A 21,314-nucleotide genomic window follows, 5' to 3' on the forward strand; every position below is an offset into this window, starting at 1 on the left:
TAGTTAAACCCTTTTTACATATATTACACAGAAGGTTTTTAATGACTATTGGAAAGCATTTTGTTTCAAAAGTGCTTTTATCACTGGTGAAACTGTTTTCTGATGTAGGCTTATATGGTCTGTGTGAAATTCGAACAGTGCTTCTAGTAAAACTTGGGGACACTTCTCCTAGGGATGTGTGTGCCTAACTCTTGCTGACATTAGGAGGAGTTAGTTTGCACGCTGGAGAAATAGGTCCCTGCAGAAAACCTTTTAGCAAAAAGAAACACAAGTGTATAATATGTATAGACACATATTGTCATCATTGCATGCCATAAGGAGGTAACTACCATTTACTACTCCAGTGGCAATTCTGCCATTACATTCTTATACCCAGGAGGCTCCAAACAGTGAGCAGTCAGACATTATAGTTACTATAGGACTACAAAGAGACTTACTGTGCATGTAGGATTTGTGCAGAGCTGCAGGAACTCTGCCTTCAGGACAGGCTTGTCTCTCTTGAGGAGTATGGGGCACATTATTGTCTGATAGCTACAGCCCACATCACTGCTAGAACCCAAGAGCTCCATTGGCAGTACTGCAGACTGGTTTCAGTCTTACTAATATTAGTGAATGAATTCATGCAAATTGAAGAATAGTTTGTTTGAGAAAACAGACTATTTTGCTTGTCTGGCTTGGAATCTGGCCAGGCCAGAGAAGTTTCTCCTCTGTACTTGCAAGCCGTATTATGAGAAAACTTAATGGTATTATCTTGGACTGTACATCTCAGTGAAAGATGACATCTTTTGAAGCCAAATACTTCCCAAGCATGGTATGTGGGAAAACCTGCTGCAATACTGAGAGATGAAGAAACGGGGCTTTTTCCCAGTCACCCATAGTCTAGTTTCTGAGTGAATCTCACCTTCCTCAGAGGAGATTTGGGAGATCTCAGCCTAAGGATGGAGAACTACAGAGCTGGACTCTAAAAAAAGTACCTTACTACCTGTGCTTGTGTACTGAGGCATGTCTAAAGTTTAGTCTAAATGTGTTGAACAATGTTTTTGTTGGTTCAGTATAATGTAATGTCCTATTAAACAGCATTTGTTGGGCTTCCAAATCTGTTGTCAAAGTACGTTGTGTAGACGTTGTGATGTGGTGATTTGTAAAATAGTGCAATATTTTATAGTAATAAAGTAAGCTAATACACTATGAAACAAGTGACTACATTATCTATTGTGCTACAGACTTGAGACACAGCACTGGGGAGATGGGAAGGTGTGCTTTTCAGGCACTTCCTAAGCCACAAAACTCTCATTGCCCTTATGGTTTGCATATCCAGTAAAAATACAGAAACTAAATTAGTTTTCTAAATGAGGTATTAATCCCTGTACAATTCTTTGAGCAATTTTCATTTAAATTCTTAAAAAGAGAAGGAGGGCTTTAACAATTGCTATGCTTGCCCTCTGATTCATGCTCAATGGGGTTTTTTTTTATTTTTTTATAAACCAAGATTACAATATTTATTAAATACAACACTGTCCTTCTCAGGAAGCCTTTGGGTGACTCATAATTCAAACACAATCAAAACCAGCACCAGGATACATACCCCTTTGTTGTGTCACCTTCAGTTTACAGTGAAAAAAAAAGGATATGGAAGCTAAAGCTGCCAGGCACAAATTCTGGAAGTTGACTCGGAAGTATGTCCAAGCAGATTTCTAAAGGAAGTAAATTGCTTTCCAAAGCCAGATTTTTCATAACTGGGAACAGTATTTCAGCATAGAAGAAACATACTGTGCAGTGTTCCTGTTTGGTAAATGAGAGAAATCTTGACTTCTATTTGGTACCTTTTATTCCCATAAGCTAAAAGAAGGCAAGCTTTCTTTACACACATTACATAAGGGTCACCTTATTTTTAGTGTATATTTCAGTTGGGTGCAAATTATACTCAATGGACTTTTTAGAATATTTTTTCTATAATGTAAGCATTTTTAATTGCATTTCACATGTTCTAGATAGAGCACTTCTAAAAATTCTCAGATCATTAGAAGAATCCTCCATATGCATGAATACAAGCACAGATGCAAAATCTTTGAATGAGAAAATGTTTTAATGATCTTTACATTCATTTTATCAATTAATCTCCATTTCTATAATTAGGGTTTTTCATAGCAGAAAATTTACTAATATTTTAAATTGATAAACAATGATGACGATAGTAATAGTAGTAGTAATAATGTTGATAGTAATACTATTTTTCTTAAAGAATTTTTAAAAAATCAGTAAGTAGTACCCCAGGGGTTCGTTGACATCATAGAAAAGATTTGCTGATTATGGGAATACCACAGTATTCTCTATATTTTAATAGTTAAACTAAATTCACTTATCAATACGAAGTCAACATCTCTTTCTTACTACCCATGCTTAAGTTCTGTATTTTAACTTGTTCTCAATAAATATGATTATTTTTGGCATCTAGGGCCAAGCAGTGCCTCTCTACTGCAGTATAAACGCTATCATATCTCTGAAGTACAGCAAAAGACACCTTAATATGCTCCTTAAGGGTAAAAAAGAATGACCAGTTGAGAAACTGTAAATATGATCCTAGTGGGATAGTGTATCAGAAGATACGGCTTCTCTTTTGCATCAATCTTAAGCCTTGCACTATTTAACATCTCATGTTCTCTGGAATAAGTATCAGGAAGTACTTAGTGAAAGTGGAAAGATTATAGCAGATCATCCAGATGTATAACCAAAATGCAGCATGATTACATCAATGGAAGTTCCTAGAGCAGCCCAGAGAGAATTCTGGATAAAATTCCATCAGGCTTTCATCTGTGGCCAGTGAGAGCCAACAAATGTGGTAAAGTCAAAGATGGTCAGCTCCATCCAATTTCTGCCCTTCTTCATTAGCTTGTTCCATGTTTTACCCAGTCCTTTCTCAGTCTGAATGTTTATTGCTTGTCATTCTGGCTCCATTTTCCTTCATTTGGCAATTCAGAGAAGATGCCATTCTTGAATGTCAGCCCAGTCTTTGAACTTAGCCTTGCTTTGAGCAAGGGCTTGGCCTAGCTGAAATCCAACTGTCCCTTCCAAGCTAAAGACTTAGAATATTCTATGGTTCTCCATATTTCTCACATTTGGGGTCCCAGGGTGCTAAAAGAGAGAGTCTCTCATTGAACTAATCACCATCTGGATAATTTTAAACTCCTTCCACAGTACTTCTGAGAGAGAAAGAGAAGCTTTTTAATCTTGTCTCCTTATTACACCATATTGAACATATATTTCTTTATATAGGAAAGTTATTTAGAAGTCAATGCAAACAGGAAGAATGGTGGCATGCTTTTTGATTTCAGCTTGCCAGATGTGTTCCTTGAGATTACATACACAACAAATTATTCTCACACTGTAATTGAAAGCTAATGCAGTCTTTATTTACTTATTATGTAGCATTTCTGAGAGATCTCAGTGGCTTGTGGGGTTGGCTCTAAATCAGAAACATCTGGAGAGTCTGATCCAGCTAACATTCACTGCATAAGCACCAACTAGAATGATTATTTCTACTGAAGTTAATCTTAAATAAGCAAGAGGTGTATCTCATAACTTGTTTATTGCATATCAGACTTTTAACTTTATAAAGGTCTTTATCCTAATAGCATCACATTAGGATGCACTGTACTGAAAAAAGAACCATCTATATACAGCTTCAGTCAAAATGGTCTTTTTTAAGCATTCATTTCACAGTGATTAATTGATTCTACATTTTTTTACATGTCACTAAACGGAAATAAGCTGAAAATCTTTTACATGCAACATCCCTCAACCTTTCTTCCCAGTCTTGCCTTGCAACACATATAGCCTCGTTCTCCTCAGCACTTGTTGTCAGGGATCCTGAGCAGGCAGCAGCAGTGAATCTTTCCTCATCTGTACTGGGCAGCAAGTGGGGATCCTTTTTGATGAGGAAAACAGGCATCTCTATGGTGCCAGTCAGCTACTGTAAACATCTAAAGTGACTGAAATCAATAGTCTTCTAAAAGAACCTGTTCTCTCCTGTTGAGTATTAAAGTTTTTAAAAATTCACCTAACATTTCACATTTAAATTTCTACTCACTTTTGGTCAGATGAATCCCAACTTAACCATAAAATATTTAGATTTCTAGTCTACATGACTCAAAATATTTACCCCTACAGCCAGTGGTGGAAAATAAGCACCTGAAGAGGATTACTTAAATCATTTTATTCAGTCATTGCCTGGGCAGCTTGTTCTCTCAGTTTTCCCATTACGCTCCATGGACTAGAGAGAAGTCTGGATGAGAACTTTAGGTTAACTGACCAGCCAGATAAACAAGGGTGCATGAGATGAGTCCTGCCCACACACCAGAGGCAAGCATAGTTAATAATCAAAGTTATTAGAAAAACTCTGCATGATCACAAAAGCTGAAATCTATCTCATGCACTCAGGCTAAATATGGAATCCCATTTATGCTACTATAGAAAACAGCCTGGATTTCTTTATAAAAGTGAAGTTAGAAATGTAGACTACAGAAAATAATTTGTATTAAATATATATTAATATCTTTATTAATACTTCAAGTTTTATTATAAAATTTAATTGCTTTTATATAATGGACTTCTGTAAATCTTTACATGCAACAACTCACTCCTTACCTAAAAATGGAAACAAGTAAAATTAGTATGGCTTACATTGGATTGAAAAGTTGCTTCACCTATCAATCTTTTAACATAATTGTAAGAAGGAAATCAGTGAGGGAATTTATTTTTAATGAACTATCTCTAGGAAAAGTTCTTGGCTTCTGACTAAATGCACTTTCTTTGGAAATCCTGTAGAAAACATAAAATCAATACTGATAAACTTTGCAGTTGGCAAAGAGTTTGGTCCACGTCATTGAATAGATAAGCCATTACTGATAAAGAGCAATGTGGAATGCTTAATAAATTAAGCATCAGCAAACAGGAAATGTTTTTATCCAGTCATTGCAAATTAATTCCTGAAAGAGAGTAAGGAATGCAACCCAAACTTGTAAAAGTGCTTTTGAATCATTATGTATAATCACCTAAGCATAGCAACAAAATGAAGAAGGCAGATTCAGAACAACTTCTTAAAACTAAAGGTTTTGTTTATATTTTTCTTAGTAAGATGCCATTGGTAAACTATTTTATTGCACTTATTATTAATGTTAAGAAAACCAATGAGCTCCTGTTCCAGGTAGTCTTTCCCTGCTTCTTCCATCTTATTTTTTCAATTTTTCCCATTTGCTTCAAAGTTACTTTGTGTCACTTCCATATACTATGCAATGATCAAGCATCTTGTAGAAGTCTTATCTTTAACTAATGTTTCTCTTTTTTTCAGACCTGAAATATGGGGTTTCTATAGGATTTTCCATACAGTTCTTCATTAGCTAAAGTAATGGCTTATTCAGTTGTCCATGTGCAAGGTAGATGGAAAGATGTTTCCTTACTACCCAGCTCCTATAGTACGACTCATTTCCTGTGCAGACAACTAGGCATATAATTTCAGAATTTATTTCCTGTAGTACTCTTGCAATTAGTTGTTCATTAAAAGCTTGTAGAAATGAAAGAAAATTACTTTGCTTGGGAAAAGTACTCCAAAACAGAGCTGAAAGTATAGAAACCAGCTAGTGAAGAATTAGACATTTAAGAGAAGATGTTTTGGGTCACATAAAGAGTACTGGTAGGAGTCGTGTTGTTGGATGATCCTTTTTTCAGCAGATAGGAGGCACAGTCCCTGACTTACAGCTCTCTGGGTATCAGTCTACTAGCTATAAAACTGCTTCAAAGACATTTGTGGTTGCCATGAGTAAATATTTACCTGAAACAGCTGCAGCCATCCTGTGTGTCAAGCAGGTAACAGCAGTCTGATGGAGAGATCTCTTTGGTTTTGTCCAGGTGTGTAGGCTGCCTTTGTTCCTCTGAAAGTGCCTGAGTTAGTCAGGTCCTTCTGCAGTGAAGACACCCCTCCTTCCTGAGGTCCTGATGGAGAGAGATTTCCAATGGTTGTGGGTTCTGAGCAAGTGGAAGAAGGGTCAGGGCAGAGAGCTGGAGATCTGCAGCCTAATCCAGCAACCTGCTGAGAGGAGCAAAGAGCAGACACATGGGCTGCAGAGGGAATGGGGTAAAAATCTTCTGGGGACAAGCAGGGAGTATACAGAGCTTTTTATAACTCAGGGAGTCATCAATTCCACTGGGAACAAGGACCTCTAATGTAGGGACACCGTGAGCAGGGCAAGCTGTTCAGAAGTTTCTTTGATTTCTATATACTCCATTTAATGACTTTACATCTTCCCTATTTGAAAACATATGTATCTTAGTGCTATTATGATAAAGCTCAGTGGTTTGGGGGTTTTTTTTGGTTATATATATAACCAAGCCTTTGGAACTGTTATGAGTCTAGGCAGATCAAAGATAAAATCTTTGGCCAGCCTGGGATCCAGCTCATGTGGGAAGAAAACACCAAATCAAAACCTCCTATATTGCCACAAAATAGAAAGTAATTTCTTCACCAGTTTGATATATCCTTCACCTTGCAGCTTAAAGGCTTGAATTCTGGGACTAAGAACTGAAGTTGCTTCTCCTTATGAACTGATAATCATTTCTGTGGCTATGTAATTGTGAGTTAGTAATGAAGAAACAAAACTCACACAGAAATTCTACGGATTTCAGAGATTTTTATAGAAAATTGCAGCAGTTTTACAATTTGGGGTGATAAAGACAGAAATAATATGCATTATTATAATTATGAAGTCAGAAAAAAAGAGACCCAAATTGAAATATACTGCTATCACTTTCTCCTTTGCTACTTAAAGCTATGAAATTTATATTTGGTAAAAAACCAAAGATGTCAAAGAAATAAAAAATAAGTAATAGTGGTTTAGAATGCAATATAATAAATAAGAAAATAATCATTTTGTGTATTGAAAATAATATTGCTAATTAAAACAAGCAAATTTAGGAAAGAAAAATAATGCCTCTGAAATTTTGCAGATAGGGGATCAGGCTTAGTCTGTAGAGAGTGAGTATTAATGCTGAAGTACTCAAAAGCTTTCTATTTTTTGCTCCTCTCTGTTGTCTGAAAGATAAAGAACTGCAGTATAACAACATATATACTTTTGTCACTAAATTTAAATGCATCTATTGCAGAGTACTGGTGTAGAATTGCAATTCAGTTACATTTCTAACTTGTTCCTACTAGGAAAGAGATGAACAAAAATTCATGACTTGTGTTTCTACAGAGGTACCCATTTTTATTCATTAATATGTGATAGCTACTTGCACACTGGTTTGGTTTTTTTCAGTTTGCCTCAACAGTAAGCAAAATTTAACAGATTAAGGAGAATTATTGGTATTTGCCGTGTCTCCCAATTAAGGTCTCTTTGTATGGCAGAACACAAAATTTTCAGAACATTCCTCAGGGAAAAAATTGTTCAGTGGAGGATCTGAAAATAATTTTGTTTGTCTTCTCTTGCATATTGATTTTATTTTCGAATGGCAGCAAAAAATTTCTGAATTACTAACTTCTGAGTAGATGGAAATATAATTTTTTTTTAAATTAGAATGGGTTTGTAATTTGTTTCCTCTATCCTATCAGTCCTAAACAATTTTTTAAAATTCACCAAAGAGAACGTCCACTGAGAAATAGAGCAACTTAATCTAGAACTGTCAGTTGCCTGATGAATCAAAAACTTTTTGATGGTATAAGAAGCAAAGGCCTGTTTATAATAGGGTAAATTACTTCATTCTCCATGTTATCAGGGACATCTAATATTTAGTGCTTGCTAAATATTAGATGATCCTGCTAAAGGCTAGATGGTCAGCAGGTATTTTTTCTAGAACTGGAATAGAAATTTCGTCTGAGATCCAATTTATTATGTTTTTTTACCCGTTAAATGTTCAATACATTCTGGAAATGCAGATGCTTTTCACAAAAATGGCTTTAGACAATTACCATTAACCAATGAAAACTCCCTTTGCTAAAAGTCTCTAATTAGAATTAACCTTCTCCTTCCTCTTCCCCTGAAGTAGACCCTTTGTTGTTGATCCCTATGACATGAATTATACTCAAGGGGAAATTTCCTCTACGAACTATTTGCTATCCTATCTGATTGGGATTATACACCAGTAATCCTGTATGATGACTGGGTAAAGAGCATACAGATCTACACTTAGTGTCTTTTTATTTATCTATTCTTTGGGGAAACCCAAGGAGAAAGTATGATGACCACTGCAGATTAATTGTGCTGTTCATCCAGATTCCTTCAGCCAGCTATGTTCTTCAGGCATAAATTCAGTGTTTTTGTCTTGTGATCAAATGGGGATACTGAGGTATAAGGGTAAACTGAGGAAGAAGATATTTTACAGATCCAAAGGCTACATCCAAGTTTGTTTTCTTACGCAGTAAGTTCTGATTTTAAATAAGGAGGGACATACATGCTATGTACCCTAGCATGTCTTTCTAAAAATGCTAATTTTTAAGGTCCACAAGGTGCTTCACGGTTGTCAGCACCATAATCTCCTCTGTTTAACTTGTCATGTTTATGTACTGTTCCAATTTTCTCAGTATTGAGGGGTTTATTTCCATTATGTTGGACAGATCATCTAACTCTCAAGTCTGAAACCAATTTATGTTCCTCTGAGAGACAGAGCACTGTCACAGGGAAAGAAACTATTCACAGTTTTCTTCCTTTTCCTTGTAATATATTCATTTAATACTTATCACTTCCCAACTATCTTGTCAGGATCCTTTTTCAGCATCATTTTTTAGTGTTCTGTTCATTAACTTTTTAAAGTACTGCACAGGACTACATGTGACCAGCACATAATCTAAACATCATAAAATTCCCATCAATACTGTTCTTCTCTCATTAGACTTCAGGACACAGCTGTTCTTTATGTTAATTGCTCAACTCCAAACTTTCAGGAATTCATAAAAAACTGACGTTTCTTAATGGTTTTTTGCAATCCAGGTCATCTTGATCAATTTATCATGCTTTATACTCTTCAGTGTTCTGTACTGCAATAATATCATGCCCATCGATCATTATTACTCTCTCATTTTTTTCTTTCAGGCTCCTGTGGTCTTATGCTAAACCTTCTGAACTTCATGTCATCTTAACCAGTATAATTTAGATCACTAAAATTATCAGCAAAGCTTTTACTAATTCAGTTTTGTTCTTCTTGATAAGTAAGTTGTATACTGAGAGTTACGTCCTGAGTGGGAATGGGAAAGCAAAGACATTTATCTCTACTGAGTACGTGTCAGTGTGGACAGTATCAAATCTTCAGCAGCTCAAAGCAAAGTGACTACCTGGAGGTTCAACCAGGGAACTGCAATATTAGATTCTTCTTTTCACAGTTTTGTTAACCTTTCTACATGGGCATTACACTAACATTCCTTGCCAAATATTCTTCTTTTCAACACTAAATATTGTATTTTTACATCCAAGGCTTAATCATGTAAACCCTGGCTCTTGTGGTAAACCTTGTGGCTCTTTTGTTTCTCCAGTTAGTCTTCTCTTTCACAGTCTCCAACTGTTTGTCAATCTTTTTGTTCTACCTGAATCCGTATAGCCATCAATAAACTCATCTGTCAAGTTGGTGTGAAGGAGCAGGAAATTGGAAATTAATTATTACTTTGAATAACATCTGGTTCCAAAGCATGAAATAAGCATGCTATTGCTTATCCCAGCTTTCACCACTGTGGCAAAGTGGCATGATTACCTTTTTATTATGTTGCCATTGAGTGTTTGTCATTCCGCCATGTGGAATGAAAATGAGCCAATTGTGGTCAACACACCTGAGCTCCTAACGCTTCCCATTGCATCCCACAGAACAGATTTCAAAGGCAACTCAATAAAATTTAAAACCATGCGGACAGCTTGATTCATATTAAACACAAAATACTGAAGTTACTACGATGTAATTTAATAATGACAAGCAGTCAGAGGAAGCCAGGAGGTTCTCTAAGTCTCTCTAAGTAACTAAACTTATTTGTTGCTTTATGATGAACTTTTGTCCAGTGCTCCCAAATCGCAGAGAAATCAGGAGGAGTGAGACTCTAAGCTCATTAGCAACATCCAGGGCCATCTGAGATACACTGGCATACCAAAAAATCTTCAGTGGAATGGCAGAGTCAAGATGACAGCTGAAGCTCTGAAGTCTTCCATAGATTCTGTGTCATATCTGCCAATCTAGGACAGATTTATGAATAACATTAGGTATGGCACCCTGCATTCTAGACCTGTGTTTCTGCATCTGTGTTAAGTTCCTAATTCACAGACTATGACATGAAAATGTACTTGTCTGAGTATCAATATCTAAATTTGGCATAGGTGTCTGTGTGTCTATTGTAACTGATGGGGAATTTAATAAACTGCTGGCATGCAGGCATCCTATTCTAGTGAGATGCCCTTGGATATTCCACATCTCTTCCCACCAAAGGTCCTTTGTCACAGTTGGCCAGACCAGGAGGATACACATGAAAGCAAAAGAATGGATTTTTTATTAAATGCTTTTCCCCCACACTTGCTGAAGACATTTTGTGAATGTATTTTCATGAAGAGGACTTTAGGGCACTGTATTAAAACAACTTATGAGCCATCTACATTTTAACAGAAAATATTTGGAACGTGCCTTGATATTCATCAACGTGACATACCATAATGTAATGTGAGATTTCTTTATTGGGCTTAGAAAGTGTTAAAGCTTAAATGGGACCAGAATCTAAACATATGAAACAGCAGAGAGAGTGATATAGTTAGGCAGAGTTTCTGACTGTCAGAGAGCTCCGAACATACGATGCAGTATCCCTGAAAAGTTTTGAAGCTTAAATTAGCTTTCAGTAAAGCCAGGCTGAGTTGTCAGACATGTTCTTAGCAAGCATACAAAGTCTTTGTGTGTGTACCACAAGCTGTCAGGATTCTGAAGTCTCAATTTATATTCCAAATTATGTTGCTGGTTCTGCGTGTATGACACATAGCAAGCTTATCACCTTGCTGTGTCTGCTCTGCTCAGGGGGAGTTGCATTCAACAATATGTTTTTGCCCAAGACAAGGCATCACTTTCATTACCAGCTCTTGCAGCATTAGAGCAGTACAGTCAAGAGTGTAATTGCGAGTCTGAAGAAGTGAACCAGTGACCCTGTTTTTAGCAGCAGTCATTGGACAACACACATGAGCAAAACTGGAAATTCTTCAGGGAAAATTTCTCTTCAGCCAAAAAAAAGGTTCTTTTTCATGTCTGTACAAAAATATGCCCTTGACCTTTTCAAAATGTTGATAGAATACACAACCTGTGAGCAAATTTCTGAGATTTCTTGCTCATAATATATGAGTGCCCATGCATGCAGACTTTTGCTAATTGGGTTAGTATTTAAATAAAAATACAAATTTTTAGACTTCAGTGAGGAAAATAACAGTTAATCCAATACTGCCTGCAGCTGCAAATCAAAAACTAGGCTATGAACCTAAGGATTTGAAATTTTAGTAGAAAGTTCTGTCATAAAAAGCAAGAGGCAAGGCTCTTCCTCAATTCCATAAGATACCTTTTTCTACTCCAGGTCAAGTTGTCCCAGTAAAATCTGTTCTCCAGCAGCATTTTCTCTATTTCAAGACATGACTGTGCTTCAGATAATATGGTTTGCTATCAGCAAGGAAATAAATCTGGAACAGAGTAACACTGTTCTGGTAATAGGTGTCTGAAAAGAGAAGACAGTTTGTGAAAAATGAGACATTCTATAGGTGCTTAGTATTGAAGTTTGTCCTTGGAAAATAATTTATTCTTGTTGACCACATACAAAGCTTGTTCCAAAAATGTGGTTTTCTGCAAGTTTAGATTTTTATTATTTTTTCAACCTCTAATATATTTAAGCTGACATTTCAAAACTTGTCACTAACTGTTGCATTTGCCTCTGCACTATTTTAGCTATAATTCAGAAATTCTCTGCCTCACATCCATAATAATTAGAAGGACATGGTACTTGTTGGTTTTTTCCTGGTTTCATAAATTATTTTAAATCTCTGACTGATAAGCAATTCACAGAGCTGTAGCAGCCAAAGAAAATAAATACTTGTATGTCCATCAGAATGTAAATTAGCTCATTACTATGCCAGCTTCTGACCTTTTCTGATGGCTGTATTCTTGCTAACAAAGGCTCTTTGCTATTCATGAAATTGAAATTTAATGCTAGCTTGAGATTCTCTGGTGTATTTTAGATTACATTCTGATAGATTCAGGTGACCAGTGAGGGTTCCAGCTTGAACAGCAAATACTTCTAGCATTCATGACTTTGAATAGCCATCCTTTTTCTAATTATCTGTGAATATTGTTGAAAATGTGTTGCTTAAGCAGGCTAGGTCAGTGAAACTTCATGAACTGTGCAAAAAGTGCTCCTATGTTTAAAAAGCTGTATATTGCTACTACCTGATCCCACAGTCATTCAGGCTTTTGTATCAGTTCTATAAACATAGAAAATTAGAATCATTGAATCATAAAAAGGTTTAGGTTGGAAAATACCTTAAGATCACCAAGTCCAATCATTAACCCAGCACTGCAAACCATGCCCTAAAGGACCACATCTACACATCTTTTAAAAACCTCCAGGGATAGTGGCTCAACCAGCTCCCTGGGCAGTATGTTCCTGTGCTTGGCAATCCTTTAGGTGGACAGTTTTTCTCCAAATATACAGTCTAAACCTCCCCTGTTTAACTTTAGGCCGTTTTCTCTTGTCCTATCTTTTGTTACTTTGGAAAAGAGACCAGCCCCCACTTCACTACAACCTCCTACCTGAAATGTGTAGAGCAGTAATGCCCTCCCTATGCCACCCTTTCTCCAGGTTTAACACCCCCAGCTCTCTCAGCTGCTCCTCATCAGACTTGTATTCCAGATACTTCACTGGCCCTTTGCAGGCCCGTCTCTGGACCCATTCCAGCACGTCAGTGTCTTTCTTGTCCTGAGAGGCCCAAAATTGATTCAAGGTGTGGCCTCACCATTGCTAAGCACAGGGGAATGATCACTGCCCTGGTCCTGCTGGCCACACTATTGCTGATACAAGCACAGATATTAGCTATAGTGAGACTTCTCCCAGCTGCTTATAGAATATTTCACCTGCCTCTTCATCCTGTTTCAGTGGTCTACAAAAGACTCCCACCCTGTTATCTGTCTTGTTGGCCTTTCCCCTGATTGTTACCATAAACATTCAACCCTGTCATCACATCACTAAGTTCCAGACAGTCAAGACAGCCCCTGACATACAGAGCTGCCCCACCACCTCTCCTTCCTTGCCTGTCTCTTCTGAAGAGTTCATAGTCATCCATTGCAGCATTCCAGTCATGTGAGTCAGCCCACCACGTTTCTGTGATAGCAATTGTATCATAGCTTTCCTGCAGTACCATGGCTTCCAGTTCTTCCTGTTTGTTGCCTGTGCTGTGTGCAGTGGTGTAGACACACTTCAGCTGGGCTATTGATCCTGCCACCTTGTTGCAGGGAGAAGGCCTAATTCATGTGTGACCATTGTCAGCTGCTTTTGTGGTTTCTAGCACATCAGTAACCCTCATGTCTCTGCTGCTGCATGGATGTCTATCGCCTACCTCCACTGAGACAGCAGACCAGAGGACCTCACTAGCCCACTGTCCCACAAACAGTGACATGCAGCCCCCAGGCTTACCTCTAGCAAGCCTGGTTTTATCCCTTACTCCTTTCAAATGCAGTTTAAGTCTCTTTCAATGAGTCCTGCTAACTCCTGTGCATAGATTCGCCACTATGAGACAGCTGTACCCTGTCTGTTCCCTGAAGTCTAAACCATCCCATGATCAAAAAAATAAAACTCACACTTGTGCTGGTGACACCAGGGTCAGAGCCAAGGATTGATCTTCTGGGTCTTCCTGTTGCTTCCTTCACCATTTCCTGCAACTGTAAAACTAGAGGAGAACACTGCCTGTGCTTCTGATTCTTAACCAGTCATCCCAAGGCCCTGAAGTCTCTCTTGATTCCCCTCTAACCTCTTGTTGCAACTTCATCACTGCCTACTCAAGAAATGAATAATAAATAATAATCTGAGGGACGTGTCAGAGTAGGAAGTTTCCATATCTTTAACCAAGGCCTCAGGGAGGCAACAGGCTTCCATAGGAAGTGGGTCTGGGCTGCATTTTGGGCCTTCTGTTCTCTTCAGAAGGGAGTTTCCTGTGACAGTGACCCATTTTTTCTATATTTAGAAAGCAGCTTTGGCACAGGGAGTAGGCCAACTTGACCTCAGCATCACACCCATGCTGGATGAACCACCATCCTTGTTATGTTTGGTTCCACTTGGAGAGCCTCACACCTGCTATGCCTGACACCCAGGAAGGTGAGGCAGTCCCAAAGCAGACGTGCATTGGACAGGCACATGTCACCACTGCCACCAATCCCTTAAGTCACTGTGTTCAGCCAGGGGGAAAGGATAATAAATTCTCTCTATCATGTGTCTTGTCTATCTGGGGAGCCTGTCCCAGGCAAGACAGTGTATGAAGGTTAGAGCACAGTGCTAATAATACCAAGGTCATGGGCTCAATCCCTGGATGGGCCATGCACTTAAGAGCTGGTCTCAATGATCCCTGTGGGTCTGTTCCAACTCAGAATATTCTGTGATTCCAGTAGTCTGATGCTCTTACACTCCCCCTGATACTCCTCAGCCTACTCACCTCCTCCCAGAGCTGTCACTGAGCACAGGAGCTCCTCACTGTGCCAGCAGTCCTGGCACAAGGGCAGTGCACGGCCTGGCACTGGTGGCAGCATGTTCCCACTGGAGCTCCATCTGGGCAGCCGTGTCCCTCATGGTGGGTACAGAGGTAGAGGCTGTGTCTTCCTGCCTGTAGCTGGCAGGGTGTCAGCACCATACCTGTGTGCCCTTCTGTGCCAGCTGCCACCAGAATGTCACATCATGCCCTGTGTGCCCACCATGCTGTTGGTGCACATTAGAGATCCCTGGCCATTAGAGATCCCTAAGGGCTTCTTTTATCCTTTGGAGGAAGGCTTGGCCCGTTGCTCCTGGTCCTGTCAGCCACTGTGGCATGAGCTGCAGGCTGCTGTTGGCCCTCCTCTGAGCTTCCCAAGTTCAGGAAGCTCCCCCATGCACCTCACTGGAGCACTCCACAGCCAGTCATGTCAGCACCAGAGCCACTCGCCTCAGCAACTTCAGTAGGATGAGATCAGGTACTGTTTCCCATGGTGCTCCTCTACCTCTGCATCATTTCTGATAAACTTCTCTGTCTCACACCTAGTGCTACATGTCAAGAAGTCTGAAAATCTGAAGAGCTGAAATATAGACTTGGACTCAAGATGCCCCCCAAGTCATCTGGAGTGGAGATAAGCCAGACAGGGTGGCATGCCAATGGGGTCTAAAGATCTAGCTGACCTTCCTTTGAACTGTCCCTGCTTTTTGCCTAGTACCTTCATAGAGTGATTGTCTGTTGGCAGGAATGTATTCATTCTTTGGGATTACTTTTCATAGGTGTAGTAGGTCAAAGAGTGAAAAACAGTGATGATTTAAACTGGAGCACTACTTCTGTTGCAATTTCACTTGGGTTGAAATCCAGGGCAATTGAGTAGTGGACCATAAAGCAAAATGCCAGCACAAGCAACTACTGAGAATCAGTTTGTACCACTGGGAGTCTTTTTTTCAGGAAAAACTGGGTTTAGTAACATCTGAGCATATATATAGTCATAAAGAAAACAGACATATTTCAGAGTTTTATTAATGTGAACCTGCATTTGATACAACAACTGATGACTGTAATTAGCCTTATCTCAGTGCAACACAGTGCTGTATCATTTACTTGCCGTGCTGCTTGTGTGTAGCCTACTGCATGGAAAAGGCACTGGCTCTAAACATATGGAATGTTGTGGCCTGATCAAAGGTAGTGGGTCATTCATCTCACTCTGATGTGGGATGTGTTGATTTTTGACCCATTGCATCAGGTGCCATCCCAGCTAAAGACCAAAGGGATCCTCCACAGCATGGCACCATCACTCTGAAGGACAGCTGACAGCAGGACTAGCTAACTATGCTTGAAGGGCTAGAGCTCCCAGTCTTCTTACACCTACTCTTTATTTCAAGGTAAATCAACTTTTTGTTGTTGCTAGAGTAAGAGCTCAATATTTAGACCTGTTTCAAAAAGATGGACCTTTGAAAAAATATTATGTAATAATGATTGATTTTGTTAGAAATGGAACTAATGGCCATTCCCTATACATCATCTGATACTTTAAATATTACATGATCAACTGAAACTTTTTATCACCTGCTTGTTTTTATAAGTATTATTTCCATTTATTTTCATTCATTGTCTCCTTTTAGATTTTGTTTACTACAGTATATAAATTAATTGAACGTACTACTTCTCATTGATCATGTTTCTTTTCCTTTAAAGGAGAAAATATTTGAAGAGTAATTGAATTAATGTTATATATTTGTTCTATGTATACACAAAAAATTACCTCTCCCACAAGTATTTTTGGAGGGTATTTTAAATCTTAATCAGTCAACTCAGTCCTAGCATTAGTTCTGTCCACCTAATCTGACCACACCTAACATAGCTCAACAAAAGGTGAACATACAGAGGGAGATACCAGGTGTAAAGTGAATGGTAAGAAACAGTTCCCTGCACCCTGCTAATGCTGAACACCTGAGTCTGATCTCAGTGTTCTCCCCTGTCACATCCATTTGAAGTTAATGAGTATTTGATACCTTTGGAAATCAGGCCCACATAGACAACTGATAGACATTTCAGGGATTCGAGTAAGAGAAAGAAAACACAGAAAAAAAATCTACTGCTACAGTAAATTTATACAGTAGCTTTTCTAGAAAGGAAAACTTTTGCTGAAGTGTTGTCACATGGATGTTGATAAGATGCCCATGGAGTCAGTTAATGCTCTGGGAGTGCTCATCAGTCATCTGTTCAGTGACTTCTGAGCATCTAGGAAGGAGAAAGGTCTGTTCAGTGCTTGAGACAGCTTTGCTCAGGAAGCCATATGCAACAAGGATATTAAAGCACAAAAAAAAAACCCCAAGAAGCCCAGTGAAAGCCAGTGGGCTTTCACCCATTAAAAGTGAAAGTGTGACAAGTGATGTGCAGGGATGTTGACTTGCCCTGAACATTGCTTTAGATTAAAAGGCTTTGTGTTTGATGCTGTTGAGTTCCTCCCTGCAGCACACGCCGTCACTGCAGAAATCAAACTGTTCCCAGGCTTCAGTTTAATTATCCATCCACATCTGCCACAGAGGTGAACATCATTAAAAGTCCTGTGACTTAGCAATAGCTATGTTAGTTACTTATGATCCTACCAGGAGTGAAGAACTTTTCCAGGAAAAAATGCAAAATAGTGAGAATAATGAAGATGAAAATGTAGAGAAAGTCATCCCCATGGGAGCAGAATAATAACCAAGGGCTGCTTTTGTATTACTGACATTATGGAATTTGCCAAATTCATTATTTTCACTGAAAAAAAAAAAAAAAAGGAAACAAATCAGAATTGTGTCTTGCAAATGCTCTAAGTTCTGCCTGATAAGCTTCTTTTAGAAAACTAAGCTTTTCAACAATAAATCCTTGCTGAAGTGTAAGGCATATGATATCTGTAAGAATATTTTACAACAAAAGCATACTTAAATTTGGATAGAAGAAGGAGTAGATACAATGAGTGTGATGTGATTTGTCTTTTGTTACAGGATATCTTCATCAAAAAGGAGAAGTACAGTAAACTGAAGCTGGAATTTGCCTTGATCAGAAAAAAAAAAAAAGGAAAAAAAAAGTTTTTTCTCCCTAATATATTTGAATCCAAAATCTGTTTTCAGTTCACAGTGTTTTTTTAGTAAAGTTACTACATAGAAACCATCACAGCTCTGATTTCCAGGGAAGCTCATTTTGGAAGGTGGTAAATACAACTTAAAAAGCAATGTCAATATAGATTTTTGTAACACTGCTTTAATAGAAAATGTCAGTCTGATTTTTAGAAAACATATGTTTATTACTGTACCTCAGCTTATTTATTTGAAATTAAACAATTAAAAGGTCCATATGTGTTGGTCACCAGTTGCTGTACCTTATTACAGTTTAAATAGCCAACCTTGAATAAGAAATCATTATATTCTCAAAACTAATTTTGCAGAACCATATGAGGTTATGTATTTTTATTGTTGCATGCATACACGTTACCACAGTATTTTCCTGCTAGCACCTGGCTGAATGGTGGTGGTTGCTCTTTAAGACAAGCCAGTAACCCTGCTCTCCTTTCCAAAACTGATGCAGACCTGTACTGGCTGTCTTTACAAGGAATGTTAATTAAAAAAGCACAGGAGTCTTCAAAAAATGGCTACAGCTTACATGGTGAGATTACTGTGAGAAGGGGTGGCTGTCACACACATGGGTGAGCCAAAAGCCACTCATGGTAAGAACAGGCTCCATGAACTATTTTTAGCTGAATCTAAGTTGACTTTTATTATTTCAAATGTGTATGTGGATATGGAGGTGAGGGGTGTTTATATGTAGACATATATAATATTTTCAGCTACTCAAGTTTTTATGAAGACATCACAAGTTGGACAGCAGGGGGTTGGGAGTTTGGGGCAGGTGAAGCAGAAATCTGGAAGTGGAATGAGGTTGGAAGAGCTTATCCAGTGTATGTGTCTAGTTAGACATGAGTTGATCAGAAGGTTAAGCAGTACTAATACTGTATTAGTACTTGAAAGATGTTGAAAGCTCCATTCTTTGGAGAACAATTTCAGCCCTGTTGATAAGTCAGTATCTGTATATGAGCTGATGCCAATCTGCTGGAAGCTGTCATTCAGGTGGGATCCCGCTGTCCCTGGTGGGGAATGCTCACCTGGCATGTCATGAGCACCAGAAAGTCAAGGGAAAATGTGGTGTGAAGTGAGGTCAAACTAAATGAAAGTCTTCTTCTCACTGCCTGCTGTAGATGTGGCTGCAGACGGCCAACACTGTTGAGTGGGCACTGAATGCACATTATTCAGGTATATTCTTCAGGTGGGATTTTAAACCTCAGTTTTCTATGTAGAAGATTTGTTCCTGTACTCATGCAGAGTACTATTTAAAAGGGAAAGTTAGAAGGGAGGGTGCAGCACACCTAAGAAAGTGCATTTTGCTTTTATGCCTCTTCATGTGAAGTTTCTTTTAAATTTGCAGTGTGCTACATATGCAATATTCTCTTGAATTCTTGAATTTGCAGAATTTGCTGCATGTGTTTAAATAGCAGTGATAATTCTCAATGTTTGGTACACAACAATTATCCATATCAGTCTCATATTGAATAACTGATAATGCCATATATTCTGTAAAAGTCAGTTTTGTTTAGATTGGGAAAAGGATGTTTAGTTCAGATGGGAGTACAGATCTTATGTGAGACAACATTAAAATTATCAAGTGATACATGAAAGATGTAATGTAAATTTTGCTTTATGGAACTAGGCCTTCACCCCTGTAGCCTAGCCTGGTTTTTGGCAGAGGTGAGAGATTATCTCATCTTACATGAGATCAAGGTGTAAAAGATGAAATAAAATCAGAAGAATGGATTTTACTATTAGTCCCAAGGTTTGTTACCCTTAGAAATTTTTGCTTATATAGCATCCTTTTGTGCACATATGGGTCTCCAATTTTTTTTTTTTAATTTTCCTTTGGATCTTTTGCTTCTATGGCATCCTATATCTGTTCATTTTCTTAACATAATTTCATGCTGTGTGAATAAATATTGCCTTTTATTTGTTTTGAGTGTAGATGTTGTCATTTGTATGTTGCAGTCTGTGCCCATAACCTCCAAGTTAAATATAAGGTTATATTCTCCTTGTTTGAGCAAATAATTGAATTTTTTTTAATTGAGGGATTTTTTTAAAAAATCTTGACTCGAAGTATATGTCATTGTTTATTTGATTTATAAATACTTACTATATTTTTAATGGATAGTAAAATTTTTATTATAACTCCAGCATAACTTATTTTTAGGTGGATACAGTAGATAAATAGGAAACAAAAAAGATCTTTCAGTTTAATCAGGAGTCATTTTTGATGACAATAAGTTGTGGGAGGTGCACCAGTATCAATGGATAAGTAGAGTTAACCTCTACAAATACTTTATGAACGACAATCAGGGTAGTAAGTTGATTTGAGCAAGTTTCAAGTCCTATCTTTAGCTCTGAGAGGAAAAGTACTTTTTAGCTTTCACTCTTATTAGCAGTAGAGAAACATAGGAGGTAGTAAAAAGGTAGCCATCTGCCATCCAATAAGTTATTTAATAAGTTTCTGCTACAGAATCTTTAATACTGAAAGTGATGTACAAGCCAGATCTATCAAGGATGCCTGTTATCTCAGCTTGAGTTTGCAGATGGAAAGAAATCTATCTACTTGTTAATAAAGCAGTTTTTGTCCAGGCACTGTAGAGTCAGTAAACATAAACCTTTCCAGGATTACTTTTTCAATATACTTTTTTTTTTTAAAAAAAAAGCACTATCAGGTTACACATCAGCATTACTGAACAGCCAGTGTTTTGCTACAAATGGTTCAAGTGCTTTTACACTGCAAGATATTTCAGTCAAAATTAATTAGGTATTAGGGCAGAAAAGATTATCTCATTATCACAGAATTCTACAAACCTTAAATGTATGTGCAAATATAATTCCTGTTGTGATTTGTCTGTAGAAAGATACTATCCTAATGCTCTCATAATTTTAATTTTCTTTTTAGACTCACTTTAGAAAAAGAAATAATGAAGTCAGTTCTACTCTTTCAGCTGAATTAATTTTTTTGAATGGAAGAGGAGCCTTCCTATTAGATATCTCAGTTTAAGTCCCATTTCTGTTTCTGACAAAACAAATGAACTCTTTGGTTTTAGCTTTTAATCTTAACTAGGAAGGTCCACAGACTTTTTTTTTACCTGCTATTAAACAGAGAATGAGTTTTTTAATGAAAGCCGTGTTGAAAGCTGGTATTTTAAAAAACGTGACCCAATACCCTTTGTAATGCTTCTTTTTATTTAATACTTTGTAAAGGTTTTTAACATTGTACTGCATAAGATAGGAACAGTGTTTACAATGAGTGTTTCAAATTATTTCCTTTTATGAAAAAGACATATCTGGAGTTTTAAACATTTGTAAGCTACAATAGTTGAAATTTAAGAAAGTCACTGAAGTAAGTTATCAGTCAGTCAATAACTGAGGAAAAGGAGATAACTACTTGTGTAAAAGAGGTAGTCATGTATGACTTCTTGCTAACTATGACGAAAAACCAGGACAGTATCAATATAAGCAATCCTCTCAAGACTTG

General features: G+C 37.8%; 1 protein-coding gene across 11 annotated transcripts in view; it reads left to right on the forward strand.

Annotated features, from left to right (window-relative positions):
• MAGI2 (membrane associated guanylate kinase, WW and PDZ domain containing 2) overlaps window positions 1–21,314 on the forward strand; it is a 720,301-nt gene that overhangs the window by 606,237 nt on the left and 92,750 nt on the right. The window lies entirely within an intron of this gene.

Source organism: Corvus brachyrhynchos, unplaced genomic scaffold (assembly GCF_000691975.1).
Source record: "Corvus brachyrhynchos isolate BGI_N302 unplaced genomic scaffold, ASM69197v1 scaffold239, whole genome shotgun sequence".
In the NCBI taxonomy this organism is placed as follows: Eukaryota; Metazoa; Chordata; class Aves; order Passeriformes; family Corvidae; genus Corvus; species Corvus brachyrhynchos.